The 12,763-nt window shown below is 37.1% G+C and overlaps 1 protein-coding gene across 1 annotated transcript in view; it reads right to left on the reverse strand.

Annotated features, from left to right (window-relative positions):
* The window catches only part of LOC128739853 (forkhead box protein P1), a gene marked incomplete at its 5' end in the record, with an annotated part of 376,855 nt that overhangs the window by 306,949 nt on the left and 57,143 nt on the right, over positions 1-12,763 (reverse strand). The gene's annotated exons all lie outside the window — the stretch shown is intronic.

The following is a 12,763-nucleotide window of genomic DNA, read 5'->3' on the forward strand; positions in this document are numbered from 1 at the left end:
TACATCTGGTGTCACGGGTGTCATTTTAGGCAGTTGTTTTGTTTACGTTTACATTGGGCAACACCTGTCAAACTTAAGCCCAATTTTTTACGTTAATAATGGTGTAAGAAGATAAGCAAGAAGTTAAGAATAATGTGAAAGCAAAGAAACTGGTACTTTCCAAGATTAAGCACCTGTCCATTTTACCCCAAGTGTCCAAATCACCCCAAGCGACTTACATAGTAATAATTGATACGATTTGAATGGCGTAATTTATATGTTACAAATCACCAAATCAATAACTTCATTCAGAAACTTATATTAAATGATTGTTACAAAGGGAATACTTTCATATTCATCGTTTCAAAATGGCGTAGTGAACACTCACATTATAACATCTAGCATACGAAAATTAAACAAAAAAAGTTAAATATCGTCCAATAATGTTTTCAAAAATTGTTAATACTGAATCGATTCGGTTTCAGTTATCGATTGTAGATAAATTCATAGCATATTTATTCAATAATTATTATATAGGAGTGCAAAAAGTATTTTCTCTTGAATACGCCTCCACAAACAGTCAGCAAAATAGTCACACAAACAAGCGAATAAACATAACGTTTGGTCAAACATGATGATCAAACAAATGACAGAAGCAGCCGTGAAAGCTTTCAGCGAATATCCTGTCGGCAGGAAACTGCGTGTTTCCAAAGCAAACGAAATCACAAATACAAACAGATGCCTTTGATGTCTCACTCGGTAATGAATCGAAATATGATAAATCCAGCAGTATCGATCCGGGTATAGTTACAGTAGCGAAGCTGAACAATAAGCTCTAAATAGTAACTAAGGCGGACAAACAGAGAGCGAAAGAACGAGAGAGAACATAGCAACGAATTTCCCTATTAAACTGGACCCGATGGACTGTACTATTTTAGAACGGCGCTTTTTGGAGTTTTTCAATCAATAAATAACACTAAACGACACAGTATTTCAAATTGAATCAAACTTATGAAAACGAAATGCCTGTCTGTTGAATGCCATGACCTCGTATGTATAATAATTCGAGATAGTTTCGAAATCTGAACTGATGGAGTTGCATGGTTATTAGCAACTTAGCACGCCAATAAAGGATGCATCCTGACGATTTAAGCTGCCCAGTTACCAGAACAGCTTAAAAGTATTAGAAATAAGAAAGCTAAACTTGTATTCACATAAAAATTCATCTTTGATAAACTGCCAGTTCAATAATTGTCGGCCCAACAGCTTGAACTTGAATTTTTTCCGGTACAGTACACGATTTAAGTCTCGCTCATTTCCTAAAGTAATAAACGGAATTGCATTTTGTTTCCAAGACTTTTTATCAGATGCAAATGGAATCTATAGTAAATTAATCCTCAATAAAACGTAACGAGTTCATCAACACCAACACGAAAGCAATGCCAGTCAGTGGTGCGACGCATTAGGTGGTGGTGGAATGTTTTGCTCGTTTCAACCAATATAGTAGAGTAGTGGCACGGGTGGCGCGCCGTCAGCCGTGCGCAGTCGGCAGCCTTAACTAACCACGTGGGTGCCCGGACTCATGGTATATGGCAAAAAGCCGGCAGCCATGCGAAACGGCTCAAGATTGTCAATGACCGCAATAGGCCGACCCATTCGCCATTCATTCGGGGCAGGTTGAATGACTGCAGAATGGAACGCTTGGTGGCCACGGTCGGTGATTGGCATGGCACTGCTCTTGGGAGCTTACCGCATTCCCATGGGACAGAATACTGGTGTTCTAAATTACAGCGCAGAGCTGCACTGATCGAAAGCCGATTATGCATTTGAAATAGGTGATAATTCAATTAAATTCTAACTGCACTGGTTAACGGTCAGATTCGTCGTGATCGATGATTAAATAAACCGGACTGGAAATATTTCCCATCGCCCGGTTGCAGCTGTTTCTTGAAGCTGAATTATGTAGGAGAAACAGAACGAAATGGCTACGTACTCGTATTTCCACCGCAGAAAGCACAGGAGAAGCGGCGTGATTTATTGCTGCTTGATGTCGTGATGAAGATAATTAATTAGCATAAAAAGAGGAAGCGCATTGTAGAGAGCTTTTCCCGTGGTTGGAAAGTAATGAAATCCAGTTTGAGAGAAGGGTAATTGTGGACGGGTAGTAATTGAACATGTTGCAAGCATAAAAGAAATGGAGTATACGTCCAAACTGGTTCGTAATCCATTTTAATGAATTGTTTTCTTCGATTGTTGCTATTTGTTTTTTCTTTCATGCCTTCAAAATTTGAGTAGATCCATCTCAATGTCAAAACCATTTTACGATAAGCTTTACACTGCGCTATGTTTTATCTTAAGTAATACTCAGTCAATTACGCGTTTCTGTTTGTCTTATGCCTAATGAATATTCTGTCCAAGCTAATATTAATTGCTGTTTTAAAGTTCATTTTTGTTATCAATAACATTTTCTGTCGTATTATGATGCATTTCGTATTTTGTATGAGTCATACTACAACTACCAACAGACTGTCGGGAGTGAAATGTAAATATCTATCTTTCACGTTTGTCTTATGAATGAATACAGAAGCTTACGAAAAACATAATCAAAAACAACTAACGCAAATTAAGTTACCTAATTTCCTCGGATAACGTTAAAAAATTTGAAGAAAAGCAAAAAGTCTAGATTTGCGAATAGCTTTAACATTCAATTTTTAATATGTTCTTCGGTGATAATTTGAAAATACAGTAAAAATGTTTTGGAAAGAGAGGAAGTGTTTGATGCGAAGAATGATTAATTGGATGAACTGGAAAATTTCAATATAGTCCAAAAATATATTAGATTGCACAATTGCCGTGGGGCTCGCGCCCACGCTCTTTCGGTTGACACCCGAATGTTTTACTCACTAAACTACTGCCGCCTGTTATATTAGGTAGTGTAATACCTAGTTTTGCTTTATTCTCCCGAAAAAAATTAACCCGATTTTTCTTCAAACTCGCTATACTGTTTCCTTTTTGAAAATAATTAGACTCGTAATTTTTTTTATTTGGCGCCTAGGGTGGCCCTTTCTGAGTTAGGGTGGTCCAAAAAAACGCGATTTAGACCTACCTTCCTACCTTAATATTAGGTAGCTTAGTGCACATATTTCAGGGGGTGATAGAGGACCATATTTGACGAAAAAAAATCCTTTTACGCATATGGTCAAATCTCAATTGTTACAGAGTTATTGAAAATTTTTAGTTTTCGGTTTTGTTTGCCTTGAATTAACCCTGGTACAAAAACTATGCTAGATAGCTACGACTACTTTCATTTGAAAGCTGAGAAAATTTTGTACTGAAAATTGGTCTTAAGCCCCCTACTTCATGAGATTTAGTTACTTTTTAGAAGCAAAAAGCTATGAAATGAGTGTTTATAAAGCCGTTTTTAGTGAATTGCTCCTAAAAAAGCGTGATAAAACTGATTGCTGTTATTCACCAGTTTAAAGCTCTGGTACCGTTCTCCAATTCGTTCTTTGAAGTAAAACGCCTATCTCTTTTAATTTTGTTGCATTTTGGTTTTAAACGTATGGTTTTGGGTGTTAAATTGATATCTGAAAACTGCTTGAACTCAAACTTCACACATAGTACGCTAGATCAACGCGTGCGACGGACACGGTTAGACGCACATGGAAAACAGTTTCGAAACTGACTTCTTGGGTCTCTCTGGGACGTTTCTGAAAACGGTTGCAGTATTAAAATGTGTTCTCTGGAAGGACTCGCGGCCATTCACCTTTGTTATGGCTTCGCTAATTGTGTAGCAACGACTGCCCAGCAAGAGTATGGTTGTAGATTTTCTGATCTCCGGTTGCCTAATGCAAGTAAGTGAACACAAATCCAGAATTGTTCGTTTTGTAGCACAATGATTTTAATTCAGTGACGTCTATGAAAACGCACCGTCGCTTCCAAGAAGGAACATTGCTTTCAACGAGGCTACGAGGGAAGCCTCAGCCTCATCAGCAAGTGGCGTCAGCGATTGACCTTAAAATTTTGCGCAACGTGGGAAATGATTTTAAGACAAGCACAAGGCAACTTGCGGCACAGTCGCTTGTCACCATGGAGGTGTGGAACGTGCTGAACCAGGTAAAAATGTATTCTTTCCATACTACAGGTTCAAGAACTGCTGCCAGCGAATAAACCAAAGCGGCTTAAGTTTCGCAAGATTATGCAAGCAAAAGTGGAGGCGAACCCTAAATTTAAGAAAAAACATTGTTGTTGGTTTTCATACGTGTCAGACTATGTTAATCGCACGCGGTGATCTAGTGTGCTATGCGTGATGTATGAATTCTTCCAGTTTTAAGATATCAATTTAACACCTAATGCGATACGTTTAAAATTGAATTGCACCTAAATTTAAAGAGATAGGCGTTTTACGTCAAAGAACGAATTGGAGAACGGTACCAGAGCTTGAAATTGGTGAATAACAGCAATCAGTTTTATCGCACGTTTTTAGGAGAAATTCGATAAAACGGCTTGAGAAACAATTATTTCATAGTTTTTTGCTTCTAAAAGCAACTAAATCTCATGAAGTAGAAGGCTTAAGACCAATTTTCAGTACAAAATTTTCTCAGCTTTCGAATGAATGAATTGAGCTATCTAGCATAGTTTTTGTACCAGAGCTAATTCAAGGCAAACAGAACCGAAAAGTAAAAATGTTCAATAACTCTGTAACAATTGAGATTTAACCATTTGCACAGAAGGATTTTGTTCGTCAAATATGGTCCTCTATCACTCCCTGAAATATCTGCACTAAGCTATCTAACACCCTGTATTATAGAGTCTGTTTTTAATCGAGTCCGACCTGTGACCCCCGTTTTATTGTAGTTGAGCAATTCTCGTTGAAACCGGGCCACTACTGACACGAAGTCTTCAAATATTAGAACTGTTGTACTTGCTTGGTTGAAAATGGTTAAAAAATGAGAATTATACTTTTAAAACCTCGTAACAGTGGACCTCTCGTTTGCTAAGAGGCCCGATAGTTTAAAAAATGTGGGATATTTAGCAAACCATAAGTTCTATACCATGTGATATTTTCTAAATTTGTAATGAAACAACTTACTAGCTTTCAAATGGAGTAAAAAAATTTTAATGGCCATCTTGGATATGGTCGCCATATTGGATTTTATCATAAAATCGCCGTTTTTGCCATGAACCCCCAACCACTTTTCATTTAAAGACCACCATTGGAAAGCTGAGAAAAATACTACAAGAACCATTCATAAAATTAGGTGTGCATTGGCATTACCTAAATAACACAACCAGCAGCAAGGTTCACAGTTTTCATATAACTATAGTGATACAATGGACTCTCGAAAAAGTTAACTCTCTGAAAAGTTAATTGTTCAGAAAAGTTAAGCGAATATTAGCTCTCATGCAACAATCTAAAAAGTTAATTTTTTCTTAAACTTTTCGGAGAGTTTGAATTTGTTAGTTGTCCAAGCGTTCTTTCACACACGTGTGTTTTTCTTTTTTCTTCTTTTTCTCACAAAGTGCATCACAGCAGTGGTTAAATTAAACTCTTGTACCGAACAGTTGCAACTATAGTTCGATACGAGCACATGGTTACTTCTGGGTTTTTGATAACATCTGAAAAAGCGCAAACTCAGATTGAATTCGAATGCAAAAGAAAGACCAGATGAAACCGGAAATACGCACGAACATTATCAAAATCTGCACTACAAAATTTAATAATCAAAACGTGAAAAGAACAAAAGCAGACTACTATAACAGACTATTTAAAACTTACGTAAAGAAACTATAATTATTTAATGAGTTCTTGCTACATATTTCCTTCCATTGTAACTTCCACTTGAAATGCAACGAAAGAACGAAAAGAAGGCGTGAAAACGATAACGAAAACACGCTAAGACGCCGACAAAAATGCAAACAAACAGGCGTTAAAACCGACAATTAAAACACGATGAATAGATGGCAAAAATACCAGGATAGGAATATAAAAATACGACGAAAGATGATGAATACAAAGATAAGACAACAAAAAAATGATATAAGAACGATGAAAAGGCGTTGAAAAGATAACAATTAGTTTAATAAAATACGGCAAAAGAAAGACAAAAAACGATAGAGAGATGGCAATAGCAATAAAAATGTCAGAAGAGACAATCAAAGACGATAAAAAGAATGTAAATAGATGCAGAAAAAGCGATAAAGAAACGACAAAAGGACGGCAAAACAGCAGCAAAAAATACCAAAAAGAAACTGCAATTGACATTAAAAAACACCATGAAAAGAAACCAGAACGTCACGAAAGATGATAAAAAACAGCAAGTCGCTGAAAAGAGGCGAAAAAACGATGTAGAAAAAACCTTGGGTTTAAACGTCCTTTCTACGATTTGACCCTTCTTTATCGACTACTGACTCTATATAGCAGCACTACCTAGCCGAGACTCGAACATACGACGACTGACTTATTAGACCAGCATCGTAAACCAACTAAGCGGTTGAAAAAAACGATATAAAGATATGAAAGAAAGATTTTAAAAGGAACAAAAGCGACCAACAGACTACCCAGGTAACCAATAAGCATTAGTACAGGCAGTAAATCAATCGTTTATTAGCATCACAGGCGTTTTTACTGCAGGTTGCTGCTTATCAGCCTTTTGACTGCATAACTGATGTAAATTGGTATCTACAATTCTATTTAAATTCTTCTTGTCGGTAACTAGCTGCAAATAACCATTGCCAGCACTATATGAGGGCTAGCAGTAAAGTAGCCGCAGATTTTGCCAAAATAGCATTTAAGTAGCAACTTGCACTTAAATTGCATTGGAAATGCTTATTGGTTACCTGGGTAACGACAAACAGACTAGCGACTAACAGAAGACGACACCGAAAGACGACACAGCACACACAACAACAAAAATACCTATTCCCGTCCTATCCAACACAAATTATTAAAAAATATCAGCATTTTTATGACACACAATTCAAAACTAGTTATTCTCTAATATTTTAGTTTGTTGTCTATCATACGCGATCAATCAGAGTGAGCTGAGATCTATTTAAATGCTTTTTATCATTAAAGAAGCCTACCAGCCACATTTCTTACGTTTTTTCGTGAGACGAAGAAGAAAATGTCGACTAATCGTTTCAATTTCCGTCATTCATAAATGAAAATAACTCATGCAAGGCATTGTCGTTATTCTACAGTCAGGAAAACTTGCCTGACCTGTAGAAATTTTGCAGAATAACATTTGTCATGCCGTCCTACACAAATACATGCGCGTTAAATTCGTAAACATTGTTGTGATTTTTAGTTCGGGCGATGAAAAATTTTGATGGACGAATTTTAAAACGGTACGATAAATTTAAGTAATAAAGTCAGTTCCGTAAATTCAATAACATGCTTTAATAATCGCTTTTCAGTGATTTCAAAGTTCACGGGTCGGAAGGTAAGCGTGTTTTAGTCAAATCAGCACAAGAATTTTTGGAGTATTCATTAAATCCATCCAACAAATGATGAAAATTAGAATGGCTTTCCTTACTACGACGGGAATTAGAAATAAACCCTATAATTATTTGAAGAAACCTGAGAAAGTGTGATGAGCAAACAGCGCCAACCAAGGGCCTATTCGGTGGATTGCTATATTTCAACAGCTGGCTAAAAGCGAGTCACATAGTTTATGTGCCGGTGTTTTTCAATTGTTGCCTACATAACGACAATATAATCGATCATTGAAGATGGCTAGTTTTGCAGTGACAACAGCTTGCTTCTGGCGCTAGTGTATATTAAATCGTCCATAAACACTTGCCAGAAGCAAGTAGTGGTCACTCAAAAATTAGCTATCTTCAATGGTTCAATAATTGAGTATGGATCGACCTAAGTGCTTCTGCGTCGCACACTTGATGATCCTGATGATCTGATGTTTGTTTTGTATGATTCCTTTTTGGTTTTTCGATTTCCGGTGATACAGTCCATAGATATCATGCTCACCGCAAGATGCCTTATTTTAGAAGAGATCCAGAAAATTAACAATAGCTGCTATTTCAATAAACGTTTCCAGACCCAAAATATCTCAAAATTCAGCCATAAACTACCATAAGATGTATACAAATTATGTTCTCGAGAAAAATTCTAGAAAAATCGGCTTTTTTAATCCTCCCAACTGTATATAATCCCATAAATATAAGATAACTTTGCATGGAAATGACCTAGAACTTTTAGCAACAACGTATGTTTTGAGTGCTTCGAAAATTCATAGAACAATATATAGTTTTGTAAAGTGCAATTAACAAAAGCTAAGTTTGAAAAACAAGTATTTTTATAGTACTTCCAAAGAAAAAGTTCTATAACTCTGCACACGATAAAGATAAAAATTTCATTTCTTCAGCAAAGCTAGTCGCTTTTGTATTATCTACTACTTTGCGGAAGAAATAAACAATACTGCTGTCATTAAAAAGAACTTTCTTAAATGATTTTACATATAAACCTCATATAATTGAGCGTAGCCATGAAGAGTTTCCGGTATTAGCGTAATGCATCATTACACAATTCACGGAAAATTCCTAATAGTTACCTTTCACGATAGAGATAGTGGCAAAAGTACGTACCTGTAAAGAAAAAGAGAAAATTAAATTTTAGTATTTGATACTTAATTGGGTAGTTTAAATTTAATTGTAAAATAAATTCAAATAGTTTTAAATGTTGAATCACCGATTTATACGTTTAACTAACAAGAAACCATCATGTCATCTACTGGCTTATTCAACAAAAAAAGAAAAGAAAACGATAGTAACACGAAATATTCCTTAGTCTCTAGCTAGGCCCCTAAAGCAGAAAGCTACTGAACAGCAGCCCTAGCTTCCCGGTAATTACGCACTTGGTTGTAAAAATGGCGGTGCAGGTATGTGCCTGTAATCAGGTTCGGTTGCACACGAGCACGTTACAGCAAACGTTTCCAACCGGTGGGCACCTATAATTGCGCGATAGCGTGCATCACCTGCGCATTAGAATATAACGTTCTGGAGTCTAAGCGTACCTATACATACGACGTAGGTATAAGTGAGGTAGGTACCTGTGAAAATTAACCTGCAAAACGTTCCACACAAAGTGAACACGAGCGGCAAAGTAACGAATCGAGTGTGCTCGAACCTTGCCAGTAACAATGTGAAATCTACTCATACAAGTGTTCCCCTTGCAAATCGCTTGAGTGGGTGGCTTGCGTGTTTTTTTGCCTATGCTTCAAGGTGAAAATCTTATCCAGTGTGGAATTAGTTTCATTACCTCCCAGCGAACACATACACACATTTATACAACAATGAACAGTCGAGCACAGTCGCTTGACTTCAGCTGACGAACTCTAATAACAGAGTTGCTTATTGTTATTTTTATGTGCAATGAAATTTTATGATATTAAGCCGATATGAGTGCGCCAAGGTGCAACAGCTGAGTAGGGATTGAAAGTGGCTGAAGGTAACATAGGTACGAATCGGCATGGCTTGATAAGGATCACATTATTCGGTTAAAATTAAACCGATAACTGTGGCAACGTGCCTAAGCTAATAAATCAAATGAATGCTAAATTTGGACAATCAACCTCAGATTTAACTAGTTTCCAGGTCTTGCTTAGGCCAGAAACATTCTTATAGAATTTACAAGTCGGAAGCAAAAATATATAAATAAAATTGAACAAGAAAGCAAGAAATTAGTTCAAACACTGTTCTTTATCACCAAAATTAAGTTTTCAGTTTTAGTCCTACACTTGTTGTTGCAGCCTAAATACTTCTTGAGCCTTCAGAAATTTATTTTGAAAACACCGTTCTTTCTCGTTCGTGGAAAAGCAGTTATCCAACAAAGCCACCACCCCCTACTCGAAGTCCACCGACAGTGCCAAAGAAAAATGTAAGTCATCACGTCCATAGAAAGCATAAAAATCGATACAGGTTACTCGTGGATTCTCTTACCAACCCGAAAAAATGAACGCGAATTCACTAGCATTGCGAAAAAGTGGACTTATATACGAGATATATGTGTACATATATATGAACCATCGAGTAAGCAGCGAAGTACGATGCTGGTCGAACAAGCCAGTCGTCGAATGTTCGAATCTCGGCTGGGCGGTGCCTCTGGAGTCAGTAGAATTGGTTGCACTAGCCCCACAATTGTCCTGTACTCGAATAATCAGCTGCGGAGTCTGAGTCGATAAAGAAGGGAGAAGTGTTAAAGATATTTATACCCAAGGCTCTGCTTTTTGTCATACATGAAATAGGGAAAATATACTCACATTCCAGCTTTTTTCAACTAGAACTGGGTCATGATCTACAGTCAGCCCACAATCATGAGCCACACACAATTATGGGCCATTTTAGCTTTATCTGCCGATTAATGCATAAATGTTATAGTAATTGATTGATAAAATTGTTATTCGTACGTAGCACTAATAATTAGACTAATATACTAATAACTAATATTTAAAGGGAAATTAGCAGCTAGAGCTGAAATGACTCACAATTGTATGTGACCCATGATTGTGGACTGACTGTAATTCAAGTTAATTGGCCACAGATTTAATGTAATTTTGTACGTTTATAAGCGTTTCATTTAACAGCTAACATGGTTAGCTGCGTTTTGTTGATAGATTTATGAAATAATAAACACACGGTACACATAATCATAGACAGATTGAAAAATACGAGTTAAGTTAGGAAAGTTTTCCGTGTTATTCTGCTACTAAAGCAGCCTGTTATTTTGCTACTAAAGCAGAATAAAACGGAAAACTTTCCTAACGTAACTCATGTTCGAGATTCTGCTAAGGCGCTCACCGTAATAACTTTTATTTGAAATAAAAAAATGAATCTCACATTCGACGTAAACAGAAATGCATATAAATTAATGACCATGAAACAAAAATCATATATATTTGGCCATTAAACAAAACGTAAATACCTTAAACCATTTTTAACATAAATTTTTACATCAAGCCAAATATAATAAACAAGCCTACATGTATGCAACACATTCTATGATATTTTATATTGTGAAATAACACGAAATAAGGCGTAAATTTACAAGATTTCTTCGAAGCGAAGTCGAAACAGATAAATAAAACTGAGTTTTTCTTGTATGTAGAGCACAACGCGTTTGGTTTCATTTCTTGAACAGAACCTTTCTGCTACTACTTTTCGATATCCATACGGACTTGGATACGGTTAAGGCTTTATTTTGCTTTATGAGACCAAATGTCGTCTCAGACCACTATCTTATCGTTTGCAAGAATCGAGCAGTGTTGTCGAACTTGGAGACGTCTCGTACAGAGAAAAAACGCGTCTCAACATCTTTCAGTTGACAACTGGTTTCGACCGAAATACTTCAGGAAACTAGATCTACAGATCGCAGAACAGCCGGGGAAGAATATAAAGATAAAAAGTGTGAGTGCTTTGTGCACCTGAATGTATAAAATAGACCCCACACAGTGATCCCTAGCCTCTTATCAGTCCGGACTTTTTAGGTCCTACCTCCTTTTAGTACCAGTCGGGATGAGAACAACCTTAGCAGAGACCGGTGGAAGCCAAGGTCGTCTACCGACAGGGAAGGAAGCGAATACTGAGTGTAGTAACGAGGAATAGCGGCTCTTGATGGCTTGACGATTCGTCAACCAAGTCAAGCTTAGGAGTGTCACGACAGCATTTGATCTGAAGGGGCTGAATTAAGTAATGCGTTGTCTGCGCAGTAGAGTTAAGATGGCAGTCCCATCAGGAGACTCGCTAGCGTGGCTCTAGTAAGGCAACAACCTGAACAAAATTATTACGAAAAATCAAGAGATTTCGACTCAAAACATTTGGCATGGACAAAGACGACGAAGCAAGGACATAGAATGGATGCTTGGTACTTGAAAAACAGCACCTGAAGTAGAGCTAGAACAACTGTTTCGGATCAATGACACGCGATAGTTTTATAACAAGCGGACTTAAGCTCGTAACGGATACAAACTGAAGCCTGATATGAGACGACGAGGGAAATCTAGTCACAAACGAGCGCTAGGTGGTCGACGTGTGAAAGCAAAACTTCCATGAACCTCTTAATATCGCCTTTAACAGAAGGAGATGGAACGGAAGTTAACCTAGGAACAGGGATGGTTCGATCACTTTGACTCAATTACGGCAGTACCGTCTTAACGGGGCCAAATATGAAAAAGTTATGTATGGTACATTTGTAGAGTAGGTTATTGGCTATAATTTTGCTGAAAAAAGTTTTGCTGTATCTTTTGTAGTTACGGCGCTACAATGCTAGTATCTTATTAGAGACTAAATGAACGTTCATTTAGTCACTGATAAGTTATTAGCGATGTAACAACATAACTACAAACGATACAGCAAAACTTTGTTCAGAAAAATTGTAGATTAGAACTAGTTCTACAAATGTCTCATATATAACATTGTTACATTTGGCTCGGCTGAGACGGTACTGTCAAATGAATCAAAATTGAGTCAAAGTGATCGAACCATCCCTGCCTAGGAATGCCTACAAATGATAACAATGTGTCAGCTTCCGATCTCGAAGAGATCCGATAAGAAATCGGTTAGCTGAAGAATAAAAGAACCGCTGGAAATGATTGACTACCGGCAGAACTCTACAAAAGCGACAAATATCGTGCCCGTGGATCTTGGTCTTTAGTGGATAATTTCAACGATTTGGGAGGAGAAGAAACTACGGAAGATGTGATTTGTCTCATTTACAAAAACAAAACGACCGGTCAGATTGCTGCAATTTCCGCATTGTGTTGATTAACGC

This window comes from Sabethes cyaneus, chromosome 3, assembly GCF_943734655.1.
Source record: "Sabethes cyaneus chromosome 3, idSabCyanKW18_F2, whole genome shotgun sequence".
Taxonomy (NCBI): domain Eukaryota; kingdom Metazoa; phylum Arthropoda; class Insecta; order Diptera; family Culicidae; genus Sabethes; species Sabethes cyaneus.